This window comes from Dipodomys merriami, unplaced genomic scaffold (assembly GCF_024711535.1).
Source record: "Dipodomys merriami isolate MVZ:Mamm:240054 unplaced genomic scaffold, mDipMer1.0.p SCAF_5, whole genome shotgun sequence".
Taxonomy (NCBI): domain Eukaryota; kingdom Metazoa; phylum Chordata; class Mammalia; order Rodentia; family Heteromyidae; genus Dipodomys; species Dipodomys merriami.
The window spans coordinates 16,035,983-16,051,014 of record NW_027206068.1 but is presented as its reverse complement, the minus strand read 5'-3'; positions in this window follow the sequence as shown (position 1 = coordinate 16,051,014).

Below are 15,032 nucleotides of genomic sequence, written 5' to 3'. Positions count from 1 at the left end.
TGAATTGCGATCTTCAGATCTCAGCTTCCTGAGTAGGTGGGATTATAGGCATGAGCTACAGGTGCCTGGCTGTGCTTTAATCTTCACATGAAGATTAAGGCAGAAATTAATTTGTGAAAGTATTTTTAAAACAATGTTAGAGAAAAGTAATGTTGAGTAAGTTCTATACATTTTCATTGAGTAAGGTGTAGTTCCCCAACTGCTCATCATTCACTGACTGAACGAGCCACTAATTATTACATGTACTTTAAATCTCTAAAATAATGGGCACAGAAGCTAAATGACTTTCCAGAAAAACAGAAATATATATATATATATGTATATGTATGTGTGTGTATATATATATGTATATGTATATGTGTGTGTGTATATATATATACATATATATATATATATATATATATATATATATATAAAACTTGTCACCAAAGTATCCTTGAAATTTATCAGACAATTAGCTGGCATTTTCACAGAAAGATTTTATTTTTGTTAAAGAATGATTGCACTTGATTTGAATGAGAAACCAGAAATATATTATAAATTATCCTGTTGTCTAAGATGTTTGTTTTCATTGGGGTAGCATGAACATTTACTATCACACATTATTTGAATAGTAAAATGTGTAATGGTTTCATATTGCTAATAAGACAAATAGAAAAATCTGAAAATTAACATTGGAAAAACATTCTTCCTTTATTCTCATTAAAAAATATGAGTGGGCTGGGAAGGTGGCTCAGTGGTAGAGCGCTTGCCTTGCATGCCTGAGGCCCTGGGTTTGATTCCTCAGCACCACATAAGCAAAAAGAAAAAAGCCGGAGTGGTGCTGTGGCTCAAGTGGTAGAGCGCTAGCCTTGAGCTGAAGAGCTGAAGGACAGCGCCCAGGCCCAGAGTTCAGGCCCCACGACCGGAACCAAAAAATAAAAATAAAAAAAAATATGAGTAAAATATTTTGGATAACTTTTGTTCTACGCAAAAGTTAAAAAAGTAATTTTATAGATTTTAGTTTCAGATTATTGCTCTTTTGTTAAATGTAACTCCTGTTTTAAGGCTAATTCTTCATTTGTGAAAAAATCATTTAAAAGTATTATTATATGAACCAAACATAATAGAATGCAAAGTACCTTGTATGTAGAGGATACATTAAAAAGAAAAGCAACATTAGTTAGGTGACCCTTTGTGTGTACAATGTAGATATTAAGACAATTGTTTAATTACTGGGAAAAAGAAAATTTATGTATGCCTTGTTTTGTTTGAACTGAAGTTTGTAGATGTTTTATTTATACATGAGTCTCTCCTAAATCAATATTGTTTACTTTGGTAGTAAAATTCATTCATTTTAGTTCAGCTCAGAATTATCATTTGACTGCTCTGTAGCCTGTCAGGAGCTGAGTATAGTTTCCTAATGAGCAAAAAGTTCATTTTTCTTATTTTTTTTCTCTCTTTGGTTACATTAAGCAGAGCTGACAACTGTCACAAACGGAGGCCAGGGGTGTAGTTGTGGAGGTGGGAGGGGAGGGATGGTAGGGGAAAAACAAAGGAGGAGGCAACAATGCTTGATAAGAAATGTACTCATTACCTTGCTCATGTAACTGTAACCTCTCTGTACAGTATTTTCACAATAAAAAACTTATTTAAAAAGAAGTATTGTTCAGAGAGCCACAGCTGGAATTATTGATGATCCTGTGAGGCCCTCATCCAGCTGTTTAGCAGGGAGGGGCTATGGATGGGGGCTCCTGCTCCTGATGTCAGGGAGGTGGAGAGGCTCCCAGAGGGCAGAGAGCTCACACAGGTAAAACACAGAATGTGATACGGATGTATAGAAAGTGATACCTGAGGCATGGGTGAAGTAAAATGCTTACCTTATATAAAACCACAAAGAATATTTTCAATGGAAATTCTGAAAGACACCTTACAAAATGCAAAATGATGGGTTATGAATCAACAAACAAGTGATGAGCATCTTTAATTCTGCCAAAGACTGAGTGAGGTTTAGGATGTAAAACATGAGTTGTACTGCTGCAGTGATCTACAGTGGATAAAAGACAAGAGGCATGGAGCAGGCAAAGGGGTCTGCAGGAGAGGAGACAAGGTTCTGAACCCCACAATGACAAAACAACATTTCTCTCCCGGCCAACTCACCGCATGTGTCCTTTTGTTTCTCAGGAGAGCTACAAACTGCTGTAAAATGTAAATTCAGCCCTGTCATTCCTATGCATAAAATGCAGGGATGGCTTTTCTTGTCACCTAGAACTCATCATGGGTTACAGTGTCTAATCATGTCACCCTGCTGGCCCAGGCTCATTTCACTCAACCCAAGGAAGTCTTTCTGATCCTCAGTCCTTTTGTCCTGTCTGGGTCTTTGCAAATGTTCTTGCTGGGTGCTCTCCCTGAGGATTTTTTGCTCAAGGCTAGTACTCTATCACTAGCTCCACTTCTGCCTGTGTGGGTGGTTAGTTGGAGATAAGGGTCTCATGGACTTTTCTGCCCAAGCTGGCTTTACATCATGATCCTCAGATCTCAGCCTTCTGAGTAGCTAGGATTACAGGCTTGAGTCACTGATGCATAGCTCAGTTTCTTTATGAGCTAACATTTTTAGCATAATATAATGTATTTCTATATATTAAACTGCCTCATTAGCTCATTGCATTTTTAGGTAACTAGACTTCAAATTCTCCTGTGTTTCTGTTTTTAACTTTTTTTTTATTGTACAGATACTGTACAGAGGGGTTACAGTTACATGAGTAAGGTAATGAGTACATTTCCTATCAAGCATTGTTACTCCCTTAAGCTACATTTTGAATACCTTACTAGTTCTTTAAGGTTGATGTGGTAGTACATGCTTCAGGTTCAACATTTGAGAGACTGAGGCAAAAAAGATCAGGAATTCTTTCTTGGACTGTTTCTTTGTTTTACTATTTTTGCCTAATATTTTTAATATTGACCAAAGATATTACACACATTAACTTTTGAAATAATCATATTGTTGTACAGTGTTACCTTTATTTTTTTTCACTGTTGTTTTAGACTAAAGTGATTGCACAGGAGTTGACTCCAGCAAAGTTCCCACTTATATCCTTCATCAACAAAGCACATTGAATTATACCAAGTCATTCAGGGCCAGCTTGAGGAAATATACTCTGTGCCTCATTAAGAACTTGCTACTGAGGATAGAATTTTTGTGTGGGCAACCTCATGTTTGATGATATTTTACATTAGAAAATAATACCTCTGTCACAAAGAAACACTAACAGTATATCACACAGTATAAACAATCTTATTTCTTTTAAATTTAATGATATATATATATATATATATATATATATTAGTAACCTTGATTGATGAGAAATTCATTTAAATGTGTACAGGCAGAGGGAGAAAAAACACGAATGCTATCATATTTCAGCCAAGGTCCATGAATGACCTGTCCAATATAATAAAGTTTTTACTGTTTTCAGAACATCAGAGACCTTACTATCCGTGGGTTGGTCTTTGAAGTCACCATGACACCATCGCCTCTGATAAAAGAGTTTATTTATAACTTGGCCAGCTTATGTCCTTTCCCACTGAATCAGCAGGCTCTCTAAGGTTTGGGGATATGATTTCAAGGACTGTTAAACCTCTGTCGAAGTTTGGTTGGCCCCCTGAGGGACTCTGTTTTTCAACATTCTCTTTGCTAAGACAAGACTTCTCAAGAAAGTGCTCAGAAAAGTGACAGCTTCAAGTGCCAGAGCTTTTGTAATTTGAAGTGGCATTTAATCTGAAAAATAACATTAGCAAATCAGCATATAATTGGCCTGCTATTTCCTCTTCCTCCCCTTTGTTTCCTCTTTGGTTAGATCCAGACATAAGTCAAAATTATACTTTATACAACAATTTCCTAATCTCTTAAGAAAGACATTTTTTTCCACCCAATTAAGTAAATGTGGTATCATTCTCTGAAGAAAGTAGCAAAATGTATATATATCTATATTTTGAGTGTTCTTTTTGCATTATTTATTTATTATCCATGCATCTACTGAGGTTGGAATGGAGTCTGTCCAATGTGTGAACAACTTAACAAAATATATTCAAAGGAAAACATCAAACAAGTTCATTTCTATATTTAATTGATCTTGTATCATTGTATACGTTTTGAGGTTTTCCCGTTTCTCAACTCTTATATTTGGTATTATATTGCCTTCATGTTTTAGACTTATCAAGTCAATAGGTGAGTGGGAAATAAGCAAAGGCCTTCTGTGATCCTTGGATCCTTCTCATTCCTAAATTGTCTTTTCCCATAATTAACTTCCAGCAGTTTGTTTTTGTTTTTGTTTCTTTGCTGGTCCTGCGGCTCAAACGCTGAACCTGGGCTGCTGTCCCTTGCTCAAGGCTTGCATTCTACCACATGAGCCACAGCCCTCCTTCTGGCTTTTTCTATGTGTAGTTGGAGAAAAGAGTCTCACAGACTTTTCTGCCATAGCTGATTTTGGACCATGAACCTCAGGTCTCAGCTTCCTGAGTAGTTAGGATTGCAGGTGCCAGCCACCTGAGCTTGGCAAATTTCAGTAATTTCTTTGTGCTTCTGTGTATGTGTGTCTCTCTTTCTCTTCTCCTTCTCTCTCTCCCTTTCACTTTGTCCCCCCTCTATGTTTCCTTCTAGCATCAAATAGTGTCTCCCCTAAATTTCTGATCCTTAATGATATATACTTTAACTTGAATCAGTTTTTCATTTCTTGGGTTCACATTCAGTATCATCTATATGAAATGCATGTACATAGTATCATTTCCCTAACATCCTCTAGGTGATAGTGCTTCATTCATATCTGACAGCACTAATCCATTGTTCTATATTTATTTATTTTTTTGTATTATCTTTAAGCATTTGTGTAAAGGATTTGCCATTTAACAAAGCAGTTTATGAATACAATATATCTTGATCAATGTTACCCCTTTCAACATTCTCACCCACCCCTCCCCTGTTCCACCCCTTACCTTATTCTTCTTAATTTTCTACAATACACATTGGATTTTTGACCTCATTCTCCCCTTCTTCTCCTCTTCATTTGTCTACTCCTTACTATAAAGATCAAGGTGGGCTCTTCATGGTGCTGGCTTTGGTTGAAGTCCCTCTTCTTTTTTAAATTATTTTATTATCTTTAGGTAGTTGTACCCAACGTTATTGTTCAACAAATCAGTTTATGAGTATAAAATATTTGATCGGTGTTAGCCCTTTCATCACGAGTCCTTCTTCCTGATGACAGAAAAGGAAATTTCAATCTAGACTCTTGCTGCTTTTTAGCCAACCAGTCATTTTTATCTTCAGTGGGAGTAGCCTTACTATATTGATCTACATTATTTTCATTATGTCCCCAAGGATATGTTCAATGTCTATTCAGATGTATAATTAAACCTAGGTTATGCTGTTTGCATTATGTTTTGTTATTAGTTGCAAACCCATTAGAGTTTCAATCCAGTTCCTATCCTTTTTTTCCCCCTGAACTTCAGATGCTTGTATGGTGGGAGGTGAAGTACAACTTAACATATTCATCTAAGGGTCCAGTGCTTCTTGACCAGACTCATGTTCTTCATCATTCTCCAATTTCCTGTGTGTCTCCTCCCCATAGACTCCTTCCATGTCCTCCATGATCAATTTCATAATTGAACACTTTGTCTATTCTTGTTTTCTGCTTACTTCATTCATCTATGCCTCTCTCCAAAGCCCCCCTTACAATCTTATTTCCGCTTCCTGATGTTTACTTTTGCAAAACTGTTCAAAAAGTTTGCTCCATGAACTTTCTCTGTGGCATACAATTCCTATGTGTAATCTCGTGTGACTCTAAAAATTCCTCTACTCCTCAAGTCTCAATTTTCCCATCTGTTCAGTAGGATTATAAAAATGTTGTCATAAGACTTACAACTTTGATGAATCATTTAATGTGACAATAAGTAGCAGCTATACTGTTTATGACAAGTAGAAATAAACCTTCACTGAATTATTTTGAAATTACATTGGGCAACTAAGAACTGTTTTTTTTAATTTTTAATTTTTTTATTGTGAAAATACTATACAGAGGGGTTACAATTACACGGGCAAGATAATGAATACATTTCTTACCAAGCATTGTAGCCTCCTCCTTTGTTTCCCCTTCCCATCCCATCTTCCCCCCGCTATGATGTCAAGAAAAATTCTCATTACCAGCTATTACAACTATTTACTGTACAGCCATCACAAATACAATACTCAGTCTATAGAAAGGAATCACTTATTCTCTCTTTTGAACAGTGACACTAAATTTGGAAGAGAGGCAATTACTTGACCACTGTATGCCTGGCACTAGTTTGATGGACAAGGCTGAAGTCCAGTTCAAGTTTTTGACTTGCCTACATGTTCTTTGCCACTGATGGATACAGTTGTTAAGTAAAAAGCATTCATCACATGATGAAAGAATATTAAGGAAATAAGTGACCCCTGTTAACTTGGAAAACTCCATGGAAAAGTTAGTTCTTTCACTGAATCAAACAAGGAATCTTTGGAGAAGTGGGTATTCCAGAACAAAGGGAAAGATACTTCTTTGTCAACAAATCATTTCTTAAGAATGAAATGTTTAGGGACTGGAAAGGTGGCTCAGTGGTAGAGCGCTTGCCTTGCATGCATAAAGCCCTGGGTTCGATTCTTCAGCACCACATAAGCAGAAAAAGCCAGAAGTGGCACTGTGGCTCAAGTGGTAGAGTGCTTGCCTTGAGCTGAAGAGCTGAGGGACAGCGCCCAGGCCCAGAGTTCAGGCCCCACGACCGGACCCCCTGCCCAAAAAAGAAAGAAATGTTTAATTCCTTATTGTATTAAGTTAGACCTATTGCTTACACATGAAACACATATTCCTGGATCAGAAAGGAATAAAGAAAGATCCCTACTCAATCATGCTTTGCTCACAATATCTAGAAACTTCCACTCTTTGCTCATTGTATATAACATTAGTGCACATGGAAAGCTGTGCAGACTGCCTCAGTTTAGTTATGAAGAATAACTTATGAGACAAAGAGTATGGTCATTTAATATTATTTAAATATTAATTATAATATTAAAGATGAACTATTGGTAAGTCTTCACATTTCCTGTTTGTGCCCTTCTTTTTTCTTGCATATATTTTTCTTTTTCTTTTTTTTTTATTGTGAAAATACCGTACAGAGGGGTTACAATTACATGAGCGAGGTAATGAGTGCATTTCTTATCAAGCATTGTTGCCTCCTCCTTTGTTTCCCCGTCCATCCCTTCCCATCTCCCTGTCTCCACTCCACCAAGTCCAGGCCCTATCCCCTGTGGCATCTTTTTCTTTTTTAACTGATTCTGGAACTTGATCTCAGTCTTTGGTAAGAGCTGTATACAAGCATAGAATATGGCTCAATTCATTTGATTCTCTGCTCACTTTCAGAGTTTTGAAGTTTTCCTCATTTAGATTTGTGCATATTCTTTTGAGTCTATATCTATTTAATTTTTCATTGGTAATATAGCTAGTAATGTATCTTTTAATTTCAAGTTCCATTTGTTTACTGCAGGTATGCAGGAAAATTTTTGACTTTGGTTTATTAACTTCATATTCTGTGCCCTTGCTTTAATAATTTATTAATTTCAGAAGGTTTTTATTTTTTGGTCCAGTATTCAAAGTTTCTTTATAAAAGGTCATGTCATCTATGAACACAGTTTTATTTCTTTTTACCCAATGTGGATACTTTTACCTTCTTTTCTTATTTTATTGTATGAGGTAGCTTTTCCAGTGTAATGTAGAACAGCCATTGAGGGAAAATGTTGTTGCATCATCTTAGCTGGAAAACTAGTTTCTCCTCACAGATTATGTCAAGTTGAAGATGAGAGTTGTTCTATTGTTGTTGTTTTTAAATCATGAATAGCTGGTTTTGTGGAAATGGAGGGCACTGGGGTTTGAACTAAGGCCTAGTTTTTATGTGGCTTACTTTCTCAGCTGGTGTTATACAACCAAAATCACATCTCCAACTCAGTGTTCTCTTTTAGAGATTGAATCTGAAAACTTTTCTGCCTGGTCTAGCTTCAACTTATGATACTTAAATATCTTAATCTTTTAAACAATATAAGTAATCATATAAATATGAGCCACTGGCTCATAGAAATGAAATCAGTCTTTGTCTCTTATTGCAACATATTCCATGTTTTAAAACAAGTTTCTTTCTTTCTTCATTTTTTCCTCCTTCCCTGCCTTTATTCTTCCCTCCCTCCTTCCTTTCATTTCTTCCTTCCTTCTTTCTTCTTCTTTTTGGTGACATTGAAACTTAACTTGGGTCTTTACATTTGCTAAGCAGGCCCTCTACCAAAGCCATACCTCCAGGCCTTTATTATTTTTCAAATAGGGTCTCACATGTGTTCCAACGCCAGCCTGGGCTATGATCCACCTATTTATATTTGCCATTTAGCTAGGCTGACAGACATGTATACCAGCAAGTCCAGTTTAGATAGGGTCTTATGCTTATGCCCAGGATAGCCTTAAACCATGATCCTCCCAACTCCATCTGACAAGTAGATAGGATTAAGGGTATGAGCCATGGGCATCTTGGAAAGTCTCTTGTTTCTTGAAGCTTTAATATACTCATTTTTAAAAGGAAAGTAATATCTACTTGAAGAGTATTTGGCTAAGTTATCAGACTTCCCATCAATATTAGTATTAATGTTACTAACTTTAATCTGGGCTAAATGCAAATACATTTTCTTCCTCATCACATGCTCTAGACTGAAAACATTCAACATACTAATTGAAATTTTTCTTGCATTCATATAGGAATACTAATATCTCAGCCTTGGAAAAGTACTATTCTATTACCATGGTAATCTTGCTCAATTTTTTATAGTAAAGGATTGCTTTCATTATACACTTTCAGGAATGACAGGTTTAGGTCACCATTACTTCGTAAGTCAACTCATATTTTAATCAGGAATAAATTCAGCAGTTTTTAAGTCTAATTTCAAGGCACATTCCTGTACAGTTTGTTAAAAGTGATATCATATCTTCAGAATGTTAAAAGGAAAAATCCTACTGAGGCCTGGTTAGTTTTTGAATGTAGCCAGAACCTATCAGTATGAAAGCGGATGGTTTTGGCCATTCACTTCACTTGTTCCATGCAGACATTTGAAGAGTGTCTGAGAACAATGTATAGCTAGATCTGAGAGCAATGCACAGATAGATAGGCCAGATATTCAGTTGTAAAACACCTTTTGCAACAAGAATGCCATAGTACTTTGTTACAGTACTTGTCTGATATGCTTCAAAATTAGAGTTTGAAGTTTATAAATTTCTTGGTACCCTTATTACTGTGTCAGCTGAAATAAAAATTCTTTCAAAAAAGGTTATTAAGAAAATACCTGTCTAATTATAATCATTGCTGCCAGTGACCAAATGACAATTACTTGAAAAAAAATAATTTAACAAAGCAATATGAACTAGACCAAGGGGGAATGAATCCTTGCTCATTTTTGTATAGCAATTCTATATTATCTAAAAGAAAACCTTCAGAAAAGACTTAATTTCTTCCTGAATTTTGACATTAATGGGCTAAGAACTATGCAAGGCACCACATTTAAATTGTGAGTATGTTAGAATGTTAATCTTCAAGATAGAACATGTTAGTCAATAGGAAAGAGAGACAAGAGAGAGACAGAGACAGAGACAGAGACAGAGACATAGAGAGACAGAGAGGGAGACAGAGACCCAGAGAGAACAAGAGAGACAGAGGTGGGAAGAATCTATGCAACAAGTTTTAATTTCTGTAATACAAGAAAATAACATATATGATCTCCTAATACCTTCTTTGGAGATAAACATTCCTACTATAATATATCCAGAACTGAAGAAAGACATTCAGATTTATTTTCCCCTTTTCTCTTAGTTCATATTATAGTTGCAGTTCTTGCTTTTTTTCTGCATTTTTGCTTACCCAAAGCAATACTTTTTTAAAACTAAAATTTAAGGATATGGACAGTAATTTTTACAATAAGTGCCAATATTAATAGAAACAACATTAATATCGGCATATAATCTCACTTAAGAGTCTATTCCTTTTGTATGCAATTATTTTTCCTGTGATTCACAATTAAAATTTGTGAACGCCAGGCACCAGTGGCTCACGCCTGTAATCCTAGCTCCTCAGGAGGCTGAGATCTGAGGACCATGGTTCAAAGCCAGCCTGGGAAAGGAAAGTCTGTGAGACTCTTATCTCCAATAAACCACTAGAAAACCGGAAATGGCGCTGTGGTTCAAGTGGTACAGCGCTGGCCTTGAGATGAAGAGCTGAGGGATAATGCCCAAGCCCCACGGCCGACAAAAAAAAAAGATCATTTGCAAGGTTGGGCTCAAAAATACCTAATTGCTGTGATATTCAACAATTATGTTGCATGGTACTACTTTGCAATGTGTCTAATATGTTTCACTGAACCACATTTCTATAGAATACCTCTTCCTCTATGCTTCTATTTATCATTGGCTGTCCTTCTACTGGAGTCTTCCCCATCTTAACCTTTCATATAGCTTGGATTGTAACATGAACTTCTGATGCTCAGTAGAAACTCTTCTTTTAACATGTAAAATTTGTGTGTAGAAAGGACATAGTAGTGGTTCATGCCAATATTCCCAAATAAATCAATTGCTTCATGTTTTGCATGGCATTGTATTTTTATATTAAAGGTTGATTACAATGAAGTGATTGTGTTTGGATAGCTAATATCGGCCAAGTTTCATTTAAGAAGTTAGCATAACCTGCAGAGGCTAAGTATAGCTTAGTAACCACTAGCCTTTTCAATACCACGAGCGACTAGTCAGGATGGAGCTAGCGTATGCAGAAGGCCACCTCTGTGACTCTCAGAATTTAAATTCAAATGAGGAAAGCAGACAGTTTGGAGACAATGAAAAGAGTTGTGGCACTAAATTCATAAACTTGCATCTATATTTCAGATGTGTATACAAATTAAACAAGACTGAAATTCAGAGAAGAGCAGACCTAAGTCCTTGGAAATTTGCATAAGTCTATCTTTGTTTATGTAACAGAATGATGAAATAAGTTTTTAGACAGACGTCATCATTCCACTAATACTGTGAGGAGTAATTGGAAACAACAATAAATAAACTCTGCATACATGCTAGTTCTGAAAATGTAGTGGTAGAAATGATCTAAAGAACATCTGAGGAACATGTTTAAAATACAGTCTTGTGTGGTCTGGAAGAAATAAAATGCTCAAAAGACTGCAGTCATTTCCCAAGTGTGAGTGCTAGACTTCATAAATATCTCATTAATTCCACCTCAGCACAGTAGCACACTGCTGTGTGAATTACACACTAAGACTCAACATGTAAGAATAGAAACAAAAATGTCCCTTCGCTTTCAATTTGCCTTTTCTTAATTTCTTCTATAATCCACTCAAGAGAACTCTCTTTCCTATTATATGCATTTAACACAAATGAAAGCGATAAAGGATGGAGTAATTATAATTTCCATACATCTCCATATCAACTAAATATTTTCCAACCATTAGCATCAATGGGGATGATAATTTGGGGCAATATGTAGACAAATGAAAAGAGAGTGGAGTTACTTTTCATTTATATATATGTATATATGCATATTCTATTTCTTTATATTCATACAGCACACTAGGGAGAATATGCATGTATAGCAGCTAACTAAAATAATTATTTTTTTGCTATTTGTCTAGAATATATCTCTTAGTCATGTAACGTCTACTGAGAGTATGTGTCACTCAGAATAGAAACAGATTTCCTAAGTCTGGTTTGTAGATTCCTTAGTATCCACTTTGATCTTTTTAATTTTATTAACTGATATAGAAAACTCTTGACATTAGAATTTTGCAGAGTTTATTCCATATCCCAGTCCCTGAAAACTTTTAAATACCCAGAGGTTGGTCCAGATTGTCACCTCATGAATAAGAAAATCTCCCAAAGTTACTAACACTTGAAGCCATTAGTTGCCATAAAATCAGGAATGATTATATTATCCCTGTAAAAACAAATTAAAACCTTGGGTTCATTCTAATATTTTGCTATTATAAACAGGGGTTTTCATAGAATCACTAAAGAAGTTCCCTTGCCAAAAAACGTTCAAACTGTTTTTTCTTTGTACCAATTTACACAAACTCTAAGGTATAAGGGAACAAGGCAAACAACAGAATAGGCAGCCTGCCAAAAGAAACCAGGAAATGAGACCACCTACAAGACTACTGTCTCAGGCTTCTCAGTGAGTTGATGTCTTGAATAAATGACAGAGTTAGAGAAAAGAACTGTACCAGAGATTTGTTGTTGTTTTTGTTTCTGTGTCAGTACTGAGGCTTGAACTCAGAGCTTGAGCTCTGTCTCTGAGTGTTAGTGCTCAAGGCACTATTTGAGCTATATCTCCAATTCTGCCTTTTTTGTTATTAATTTTTAGTAGTTAATTGGGGATAAGAGTCTCATGGACTTTCCTGCCCAGACTGTCTTCGAACCATTATCCACAGATATCAGCCTCCTGAATAGCTAGAATTACACACGTGAGCCACCAGGGTCCAGCTGTGTAGCAGAGGTTTTTTTGTTTGTTTGTTTGTTTGTTTTCTTTTTGTTTTGTTTTGTTTTTACACATGACAAAGGGCTCACCATCATCAGGTGAACCTTATTTCAAAACTACAATATAATTTACTTCACACCATTTCCAGTTGTAACAGAGGTTTTTAAAGACAAAACAACCACATGTCATATTTTGTTCTTCATTCACTAAATTCTTATTTGAACAAATTAGCTTTAATATAAAGCTCTGGAACAATATGTGTGGGCATATGATTATTCCAACACATTTTTACCTTTATTACATTGGACCAAAGTATTATTATTGTTAATTTTATGTATGAAGTTGGCTGTGCAAAGGGATACCCAGAGACCTGATAAAACATTAGCTCCAGTTGTGTCTGATTCCACAAGAATTTACCATTGAACATATAGATCTTTACTAATGGTGATGAGTGTCTGTTGATTCTTTGAAAATCTAATCAGAATAAAAAACAGAAGTCACATTTTCTCTATCAGTTTAAGCTGAGTCAACCGTTGTCCCCAGCTCTTGGCCATTTGTGTTCTTGGTCTTTAAGTTTTCAAACTCATTTCTTTCTTTCTTTCTTTTTTTGGGTCTGGTCGTGGGCCTGAACTCTGGGCTTGGGTGCTCCCTCAGCTCTTCAGCTCAGGGCTAGCACTCTACCTCTTGAGCCACAGCACCACTTCCGGCTTTTTTCTTTTTGCTTATGTGGTGCTGAGGAATCAAACCCAGGGCCTCATTCATGCAAGGCAAGTGCTCTACCACTGAGCCACCTTCCCAGCCCCATCAAACTCATTTCTTGAAGTTGTTGGACTCAGGCTTTGACTTATACCAGTTTTAAGTTGAGCTGGCCATTAGGCCTTTGGGTTTGAATGGAAGATTTTCCAACTTGTGGAAGTTAAGAGGATGCTACTTGGGATCTTTCATAAGGATGTGAGCAAATTGCTCAAAATATTTATTTTCCTAGATAAAGCTGTAGTTAACCTATTTCTATTCATCTGGAAAATGCCAACCAATACCAAGTACCATAGTTCTGTTGGACAATAGCTTACTTTAAAAGATATTTATCTTACAGTTAAAGCTAAACTGTCATGATCAATGAAAGGCAATTTGCAGCATCTAAGCAAAAGAAAGATAGATGAATGAGGTAGAGTGACTTATGAAACACATACAGCATCAGGGTAACTATTTTTTAAATCTCAGTTTTATCTATGTTTTGAAAATATTAATAGAAAAATATTAAGAAGTCATTAATGTCACTATTACTACATCCAATAATTTAGCATTTTTAAAATGAGAGCGAGATTTACCTATCATCTACAAAAAGCAACTCCTAGTAGCCAATAGGATTTTAATATTTGGCGTTTGGCCTTTGAGTAACCCAGAGACAAGAGCCTAGACCAATCACCTTCTCACCTTCAATCCAGGATTTACTCCAGGTTTTTTTTTCAATCCTATTTAAAATAAGAACAATCACCCTTGTCACCTTGCCATGTCAAGGAGGGGTGTTACAATGATAAATGAGCTCCAGAAATAGATTTGGTCTGCTGATATATTGGTAACACATATGGCCACATCACCCTTTGACTTTTCTAAGAAAAATGGAAAATAGCTACATTTAATGTGCCACAAATTAAATTTCTGTCAACTTTAGCTTTAAAATCTACTCTCTAACTCAGGTTTTCCTAGGCTGGCAAAGAATCTTCACAAAACTCATAGTAGAGAAGTACATTGCTATACTCGTGATTTATGTACATTGAAATGAAACTTTTGGCATTAAAAAATCTTTCTTTTTGAACAGCTTTATTAAAGCATAATAGATATTAAAAACTTTAAATGTTCAATACTATAATTTGAGAAATTTAGACACACGCATACACCTGTGAAATGCTCATCACACTCAAGCTAATAAACATATCTTACCTTAAAAGACTTCCTTGTGCCTCTCTTACAAAAGAAACCTTTCCGTTTCTTGAATCATTGCTATTATTAACTCTGAGGAGGTCTTGATTAGCTATAAGAATTTAGTAGAAGACCAACATCTTCAATACTGGTCACCTCAAAGTAAAAGGTAAGTGAATAAATAAAATCTTCTAAGATGTCAATACTTGGTTGTGAAGTTTCTTCAATACCTAAATAAAAGATGTCTATTACATATTTTATATGTGTAAAGAGTAGCAAATATTGAGTCAGTATATTTGCAACAGAAATGTACAATACTCTAAAGACTTTTTAAGTTGATTTATTTAATTCAGCTCAATTCAGCAAATAAATATTTATGATGACCATTTCCCCATATTTCAGGTGGTATGTTTACATGAACTGGTTCAGGAACATCCATCTGTTTGCCTTTAGGAATTCATATCTTCGGCAAACATTAAAAAAAATACTTCATACTATTTAACGTGAAAATAATCAGTAAAGATATACACAAGGTTGGTCCATCAGTATAGGGTTTACAGTTA